Here is a 9,615-nt window from a genome sequence, read left to right as displayed (position 1 = left end):
CATAAAAGACGCCTCGAACTGTGACCTCTTCCGTTTTGATCAGCAATATGTTAGGACAAACCTTTCTGACTGTAATTTTGAATGGACGGGCATGTGTTTCAATAAAAATATTGGAAACAAGTTTGGAACATTTTTGGAGGTTGTCGGCAATCCGATCAAAATGACTGATCAAAACCTGCCCCAAAAAAAAGGAAAAAAAAATCTCTTTACAATGTGGCTGTTGCATCTGATTAATGCACTCTTTGAAAAACCAAATCAGTACCTAGATTATGATGTAATCCATTACTTAAAGTTTTCACTCAAATAGGAAAAGACACTCAAGTTGAAATTTCTGAATTAGTGTAAAAAAGGGATAACAGGACTTAGTGTCAATGATTCCCATTTGAGTTGGTTGGTGAGTCATTCTCCTAAAAAAACTCTTGGACAAAACTGGTAACTGAGCAAGAAGATATTACAAAAAATATTGGCCAATACGGTACACAAAAAATAATTAACATTTGATTCAATACAACAAGCAAACGTGTTAAATATTTAAAAAAAAAAATAAATATGAAAACAATAAATTTATTATAACAAACACAAATATTTCAGTACAAAAAAAATCACAAATCTTCAATATAACACGCAAATGTTGTAAATATGAAAGGGGGCAGTTGCTCCCTCCGGGTTAGCGAGACCTGCTCAAAACGGGCCATGAGGCCTGCAGTGCGCTACACTTAAATGAAGGGCATAACAACGGTCTGAGTGTGGACAGCAATTGCACATAAGGGTGCCATCTCCTTTGATGTGCTGGTGTGGAGTTTGGTCTGAAAGAGAAGAACAAGCAAGACAACATGGTGTGTATAAAGAGGTGGTTTCTATGAAACACAGCACGCAGAATGATGGACTGAGGCAAAAACTCACATCTGCCAAACACAGCAGTCAGCAGGTCAGGAGTAGTCCCCCATGGCACGGACAATATCCAACCATAAAGTCGAATGTACACGACCATGTTTTTGACAGGGCCCTTGCCTTGCTGGAAGGAACACCAGTTTGTTTGGGGAGTATGTTGCTCCGGATGGCCAGCCACCTTCCATCCAGGGAGAACTCTATGGTCAATAAAATTTTGGCTGGCCCCAACAAATGTTTTTGTTTTGTGTTTGTTGATAGCTAATCACAGAAAACTATCCAGGCTATCCAGATGATTTTCAAAAAAATGCAGGGACTACAACTGTAATTCTGTTAGCAGGACTTACATGAATAACACCCGTTCTCCAACTTTTGCTGTGGCCGCGATTAGATTGGCACCACTATTTGGAGCGCCCCCCCGGCGGTGGGGCATAGCCGTAGAAGCGCAAGGCGGCCTGGGGGACAGGGGGTCTGCTTCCAGTTCAGCTGAAAAAAGGACAAGAACAGAGAGCAAAGTGTCAGTACCTTGGAGAGAGACCACACATGGCTGTGGTGAGAAGGATAACAATGACTCCGGATTCCCAGGGAATCCCTCTTTCCTGCTGACAAGTTTTCAGGGTTTCCATGTGAACCTCCTCTCCATTGTGCTTCTTTTACCTCCATTTGGTGGGGACTACCTGCCTCACATCAAATTGGGGCTCTGTTTTCACGGCCTGACCCCCCAAACCCGTGCTTGGTCAGCCTCGCTTTGGGGAGGGGTTTCTCTGGGTACATCAAACCTGGTACACATCTTGAGGTAGAAAGTAAGCGTGTGGATGGGTTTTCTTCCCTCAGGAGGTGTTCTGCCCCATCGGTTGAAAAAAACATGTGGATGAGTTGCGTTATAAATTTGGGTGGCTTGTGTCATCAGTCCTGTTATAACAAGCCTTACAGGTTTCTCCCATGCGTCCCATGTACTATGGTACTTGTAATTTCTTGAATGTAATGTATTGTGTGTGGGACACAAAAAATAAGGAACTGAAAAAAGGCACACTACTCCTGATGCATTCTGTTATTACAAATCTCCAGGTGTAGAGCTCCCTTCCCTGAACAGTAGAAGATGGAGGTCTTACTCGGTTGCACCTTGCAAGGGGGCAGTATTGTGGTTAGAAGTAGGGAGGCACCCTGTGGTGACAGCCTGTACTCCACCAGGTAGTGTCTGTGAATGTACCAGGAAAACCATGTGTCGTAACATTGACATGGAATCTAAGTACTACACCAACACTCCAGATCTATTTTCTTCTAATTGATTACAAATGGACTTAGGGGAAGATTGAGGGGCATCGCCGATGGTCGTCCCTGTGTCCCATAAACAGCCGCAGCATGGCAGTTACCTGGCGGGCCTGCAGCAGTGGAGGTGGGTTGGTCCTCACCGACAGCCTCTCCATCGCGCCGGCCCCCCGCTCCCGACAGCTTCTCTTAGACTTTGGTACACAACGCATATACAGGGGGGGTTATGTTTGTACTTTATTCTCTCGCCTTTAGCCAGGAGCATCACCTGCTTTGAAAGAGCCGCTGCGCCCTGCTTAGTCCTGCTGGCGGCAGGGACGACTCCTGCAGGAGCCAGCTCTTTTTCAATCATTGTTAACGTTAAGTTTAAGCCCTCTCTCCTCCTTAGGACCTTGTTGCCGTACAACGAAGGCATCCTTGATAGTCAGGTGGGGTACTCCACCTCTCCTCTGGGGCACAGGAGGCCATTCCCTGTTCAAAGTTCATCATCGCCGCTGTCTCCGACGGCAACCGTCCAGGGTTGAGACCATAGGTATGCTTAAAGATTACAATTTACATTTATTTGGTAAAAAAAATAAAGATGCTTTAGAGGGTGATAATTGGACCAGACTGACTCATTCACAGCTTAATACAAACTGAAAAAATAAAATAAAAATTAGGACAAAAAATATTTTTCACACTATAGCACCTTTAAAGCCTTGTATTGCCCAGAGAAAGAGGGGGGACACAGTCGCCCTCATACGCTCATGGAGCACGTTTCTGCGGATGAAATTACCAGATTTGACGGTGTTCTTTCATGTTACCGGGGGAGGCTGAGAGGGAGAGTTGGCGGAGCTCAGTGTAGCAGTGTGTTTAATAAAAAACATGTGAAACAATTTTAGGAAAGGTTTTTTTTGTGAGGTTGTGTCGTTTGTATAGCCAGCATGAAAATGAGATCAAAAACTACAACAAAAAGGAAAAATTCTTTTACAATGTGGCTGGGATTAATCTGATAAAGCATCTTTAAAAAAACCAACATCAGTACCTAATGTTGATGTAAATAAACATTAACAAAGTTTTCCACTCAATCAGAAAAAAAAATCATCGCAAATGTTGAAATTCTCTGAATTAGGAAAAAGTCGATACTATACGAAAATACTGTAAAGTGAGTACAATGACCGCTCGCCACTAGTCCAATAGAATAAAAACTAGTTCAAAGTCAAAGTCAAAGTCAAAGTCGGCGTTATTGTTACCCATTTTTAACATGTCACAAACATACAAAGAAATCGAATTAGTTTCCCTCTATCCCACGGTGAACAACAAAGCCATTTAACAAATTTTGGTCCACAAGGAGACAAATAACATTCAAGTAAAAAAGTATAAAAAGTAAAAATAATGAAGATATGTAAATATGAGGAAATAAGCGCAGCACAAAATTGAGTTAGAAAGTGCAATATGCATACAGTTGACAGTCCATGTAATGGGCAAAAAGTCAGGCGGTAGCATAGTGGTGCCGGTTATGTAAGGCAGCCAGAAATGTGTTCCCAAGGGTTTCAGGACAACAAAAAGTGTGGCAATGTGTGCAATGGAGTAGTGCAAGGCAAGGCGCCATTTGGGTCCAAAGTTCAAGATTATTTATAGAACTGAGGGTAGAGGGGGGGAGAGAGTTCACCTCCTAACAGCCTGGGTTGAAGATGTGTTTGTGAGTTGGTGGTGCGGGATGCGCAGCTTCTGTACCTCTTCCAGAGGCAGTTGGTCAAACATATTGTGAGCGGGGGACTTGCACATCACAATTGTGGTGGCCTTGAGGGTGAGGGGGGAGTGTAAATGTCCTTCAGGGAGGGGAGTGAAGCACAATGATTCTTCAAGCTGGTTCACTTGCGATGCAGGGGCTATCATGTTGTATTCAGTGCAGCTTCCGCACACAGCAACACAGTGGAGGAGAATGCTCTCATGGTGACTCGATAGAAACGTGGTCATGAGGATGGTTGCGAGCACTTAACGCCCTGAGTTTCCGCAGGAAGTTAAAGGCGGCGTTGAGCTTTTCTTCGCCAGTGATTGCAGGGTTGGTGGTCCGGAAAGAGGTCTTCATGATGTGGGCCCCCAAGAAATTTGGTGCGGATAATCTCTCCAAACAGCACCGTCGATGGTCAGTGGCAGGTGTTGGATGTGACCTATCGGAAGTCAACCACAATCTCTTAGTCTTGCTGACTTCAGCAGGAGTGTTGTCCCTCGCACCACGTGGTCGAAGGTCGACCTCAAACATTGTAGTGAGCTCGTCATCCTGGTTAATGAGACAACCCAGAGTTGTGTCGTACTGCCAAATTCACCCATTGTTGTGGCTGTAGGTTGCAGTTGCAGTAGCGTCAGCAGGGTGTAGAGCAGCGGGATGAGCACGCAGCTTGAGGGGCCCCAGTGCTCAGTGTGATGCTGCTTGAGAGTTATTTCCAACCCGTACTACTGAGCTCGACAGAGGAAGCCAGTAGCCAGTGCAGATGGTAGTTACTGAGTCCCCAGTTTGTCAAGTTTGCACGAGGAGTTGTTGTGGTATTTTGGGGTGAATGCAGAACTGAAGGTCTAGAACAGCAATCCACATCTGAGTCTCTTTTATCAGGTGGGTGAGGGCTGGTGTGGCGGGTGGAGCAGATTGCAGCTCTGTGGACCGCTGGCTCGGTATGCAAACTTGAAGGGGTCCAGGGTGGGGGGGGAATGGATTTGAGGTGTGCATGACAAGCGCTCTAGACATTCATAGGATGGGTCAGTCACTGCCACGGGGCAGGTAGTATTGAAGGGCAGGAGGAGCCGTTTTATTAGCACAGGTATTGATGGTGCAGGCGTTGCAGATGAGGGACCCGATGGCTGCTCAGGGAAGTGTTAAAAGATGTCTGATGAAGGGACATCCTTAAGTCCTCAGCGCAGTCTTAGCGCACGAAACCCTGGAATGTTTGTCTGGGCCGCTGCCTTCCGGTGTTGAAGCAGCAAGTGGTCCTATTAAGCTGTCGGCAGCGAGACACAGAGGATGCTCGTTGTGGAGGGGGAGGGCTATTCTGTGGGCAAGTGAATTTTTTTGTGCTGCAAAGCGAGCAACAAAGAAGCGGTTTCAGATTGTGAGCAGAGGGATGTTGCTCTCACAGCTCTGTGGGCGGGTTGTAGTCCGTGGAGGGGCCTCGCACAAGAGCAATGACCAAATGAAGCTTTGTGCCTTTTGTTTCCTTCCCTGCTGTCTTTTGAAGTGGGTGGTTATCTTGTGAGTGTGTTGCTTTTTGTTTTTTTTTGTGCTACCTTGAGGCCACGGGACAGGTTGGCTCTCGCTGTTATAAAGCCAGATTCATACCCAGCTATGTAGGCGGGTCTCTAGCCTCAGCAGCTTGAGAACATCCCCGGTCAGCAATGGCTTCCAATTTGCCCGAGTCATGATGCTTTGTGTGGGTACATCCTCAATGTACTTGGGGATATAAGAGGGTTACAGTGTTGCTAATCCTCTACGTTTGTCCGGTTGTTGGAATGGCTGCCTGCTTAAACATTTCCCAGTCTGTTGTGTCAAAGAAGTCTTGAAGAGCTCAGGAGGCTTCCCTCAGGCCATACTTTTAACGTTTGCGAACGGGTGTGTTTGCTTTCACATTGTCTATTGCGGGCATTTGCATAACAGTGATATGTTCAGAAAGTTCCAATTGTGGGGGAGGGGGGGGGGCTTTGTATGCTCCGTTGTGTGTTGTGGTGACCAGGTTCCAGATGTTGTCTACGCTTGTTGGGAAAGTCAACATGCTTGGTATAGCTTTGGAATAACAGTTTTAAGTCTGCATGGTTAAATCACCAGTGTAGATGGTGAAACGTCGGGTGTGAGTCTGTTGTTCACTGACAGCAGTGGTCTAGTTCAACAAGAGCCGTGTTCCTATGCGCTGTTATGCTGGTAGGGGGATATTACTGCGCTAGCAGCAATCACAGTTAAATTTCCCCTTGGCAGGAAAAAACCGGACGGCATTTATGATCTTAAATACGCCAGTGGTGAGCAGTGGTTTTGCATACTACTAAGTGTCGCCCCATCATTCACGGATGTAGACAAACAGATTCCTCCTCCTCGTGATTTTCACTCCCTTTAAATGGACCTGTCGGCTCGATAGCATGCTAGCTGCTCCAGTTGTACAGCCAGAGTCGAAGTTGTCATTAACCAAGTCTCAGTGAAGACGAAGCACAACAGCAGTACTCAATGTCCGTTTGTTGAATCTGAGCAGTAGTATGGTATCCATTTGTTGCAGTGATCGTACATGCCAGGGAATGGATGGTATGGATAGGCGAGTTGGATTAAGCCGGCTAGCATGGCAAGGGACGTATCCACGCCTGCCCCTCTGTATGCTTTCATCGCACACCGCTTCCGACGCTTTGTTGCCGGCAGGAGGAATAGCAGGCGAGTCCGGTGTTATTTCAGGCCGGAGTAGTCCGAGTCCTGTAGCGTCTCTGTGCAAAGTCCGGAACAGCTGCAAAACCTTGTTTTTGCAGATTTCCAGTAGATATAAATGACTGCTTGGACTTGTAGTACGAAGTCGTAATACGAACAATCATGTATAAAAACTTCGGATCAAAAATTTTTATGAACGAAACAAAGAACCGACTAAACAACCGTTCGTTGGGAAATAGTTGGAGGTCGCTGCGTGTGCACGCGCGACAACTCTTGATCTTCGGATCTATTCATTTATCAATTTAAGACGTAAGTTTGTAAAAAAATAAAAAAAATTACCCAAACTTCACTTGTAAAAAAGTCCCAAAAAGCAATCAAAAAACTTTTCCATTTCAAGTGTCAGTGTGAATACCTCGTTGAATCCTTCATCAAACCTTTAATTTAACCGGCTAAAAAAACTCCTTGAGATTAAAAATCTCTTTTACGAAGGTGTTCCTGGCCAAGTGGAAGCATGTCCAGTTTTCAAATAGACAGGGACATTGACAGGTAATACATAAACACATGTCCTCAAAAACATAATCAATGCTATTATATAAAAAACAGGGTCCTAAATAAATTTAAAACCGGACATAAGACTGCCTCTGAAGGTCCATTTAACAAGCCCTCATCACCACCCAAGACCACACACCCCCCAATGAGACCCACACACGACTCAATGGATGTCAATTTTGACAGCCAGCATTTCCATGCGTGGGCCCGCTGCAAAATCTAAAAGCCTTTTTGCAAAGTCAGGCGGGTTAGGGGGACTGTCAAAATATAAACCAGATCCTGTGAGCGCAGGTGATATGTCCCTGCAGACCTCGGGAGATGAGGGTGTAAAGAAGGAGGAAAAAAGTCCGAATATGCCTTATAAATACAAAATGTATGCCAGTGCATCACAACGCCGAGCGAGGAGTGAACACCACCGACCCGAGGAATACAGCAAACATGATCGAGTAAGAGATTTTAAGTGGTGTGAATAATCTCAAGGCTAAGTATGAATCACATGTTTCCAAAGCATGAAGTCACTGGGAGGTTGAAGGCATGTTAAATATCACCGTGTCCAGACCGACAAGAATGTGCATGTACTAGTGTTAGTTGTTTTTTTGATTCAAATGATAAACAAGACTTGATTCTAAAGAAAAAACCTAACCTCAATTTTAGTTTTTTAACTAAATCTTGGATATGCATTGTAAAAGACAATGATTGGTCAATGGACAAGTATTGTAATGTGGGACACTTCTTCACATTTCTGTCACCAAGAATAGTGTACAATGGTTGGGGACATTATTTCTAGTTATTTCCCAGATTTTTTTAGAGTTTAGAACCAATTTTAAAGAAGCCAGATTATGTTGCAAAATATTAAAAGCGGACTGTAAATTTGTGATTGCTTGACCTAATGTGGACCCAGAGCAATAGAGAACAGTGTCATCAGCGTAGTAATGATAATTTGCATTTTTAATATTATTGCAGAGGTTGTTTGTATAAATGATAAAAAGAAGAGGCCCAAGGATGAATGTTTGTGTGTTGTGTTGATGGTTTTCAAAGCCAATCAACGTCCAGTCCTTACCCAGCAAAAGACTTCCTTTTCACCCCATAGTCAAATACCAGTTTTTTGTTTAATTTTATGTCTTTTGCAAAGAACAGACTGACATCCATAACATAGCCGCTTATGGCAACGTACCTGGGCTTCAGGTTTAGCCGTTTTGTTGAGTGGGTTATCAGCTAGCCAAAGGCCGTTCTGTTGGGACGACATTGGCAACAACTGGCCGTTGCATCAATGCACTTAGCCACACCTTCTGCATCTTTGAAGAAGAACATGAAGCCCATCTCTCCTTTGTTTGACTTCTTGTGGATGATCTTGCCCTCTGCTCTCGTCACTACGTGTCCATGGTAGTCACAAACAACTTCATTTTTCAGGAAAGGTCTAGTAGTGATCACACCTTTCCCCTTGCCCTGAACATCCATTTAAACCAGTCCAGTCCACTTCTGTGACTTTGTGAGCTTCAGAATGCCTTTCCCTCTGGCTACATCTGAAACACTCTCCTGGGGCCCCCACTGAGAAAGGACATTCTTGACATCTAGACAGTTGGTGGTCCACTCCTGACTGGGCATCCAGGTCTCAAGTCTCCTTTGCGATGGTAGACGCCTGCAGAATGTTGCTGTGGAGAGAAGTTTCTCTCCATTTATTTACATTATTCAGGAAAGGAAACCATAACGTAATCAACTCTAAAAATAAAACACCCTGCTATTTTGCAAGTTCTCCCACTTAGAAATAATGGAGGGGTCTGAAATTGTCATCATAAAACCAGAAATAACAATGTAAGATTTTTTTTTTAACTATTTGTGTGATACAGCTGCAAATACGTATTTGAACACCTGTCTATCAGCTAGAATTCTGACCCTCAAAGACCTGTTAGTCTGGCTTTAAAATGTCCACCTCTGCTGGGTCTTCCAACATGACAATGACCCGAAGACCACAGCCAGGAGAACCAAGGGGGGGCTCTGGAAGAACCAGATCAAGGTTCTGGGGGGGCCTAGCCAGTCTCCAGACCTAAACCCAATAGAGAATCTTTGGAGGGAGCTCCTTACAGGAAACGTTGGAGCTCTGAAATTCCAAAGAAAGGCTACTGTACCAAATATTAACATAGATTTTTCTCAGGTGTGCAAATACTTATTTGCAGCTGGAGTATACAAATAAATAGTTAAAAAAACATAAAGTGTGATTTCTGGATTTTTATTTTAGATTATGTCTCTCACAGTGGACATGCACCTACGATGACAATTTCCGACCCTCTATGATTTCTAAGTGTGAGAACTTGCAAAATAGCAGGGTGTTCAAATACTTATATTCCTTTTCTTTAAATGCTCATTTCTTAATTTCTGGCACTGTAACTTTTATTTTTGTGTTTTATGTGTCCTAATGTCTATTTTGTTTTTAACTGTCTATCATGTGTTTTATTAATTTTTAATGTTTATGATTTTAACTGTTTGTACTTGTGTTTATCTGTTTAACGATTTCGTGTAAACATGAGCCCTTTGAC

The 9,615-nt window shown here is 44.0% G+C and overlaps 1 long non-coding RNA gene across 1 annotated transcript in view; it reads right to left on the bottom strand.

Moving 5' to 3' along the window:
- Positions 1 to 9,615, bottom strand: part of LOC116706556 (uncharacterized) — a 27,509-nt gene that overhangs the window by 619 nt on the left and 17,275 nt on the right. The gene's annotated exons all lie outside the window — the stretch shown is intronic.

This window comes from Etheostoma spectabile, chromosome 2 (assembly GCF_008692095.1).
Source record: "Etheostoma spectabile isolate EspeVRDwgs_2016 chromosome 2, UIUC_Espe_1.0, whole genome shotgun sequence".
Lineage (NCBI taxonomy): Eukaryota > Metazoa > Chordata > Actinopteri > Perciformes > Percidae > Etheostoma > Etheostoma spectabile.
The sequence above is the reverse complement of the archived record's forward strand: the minus strand, read 5'-3'. Positions and strand labels throughout refer to the sequence as shown.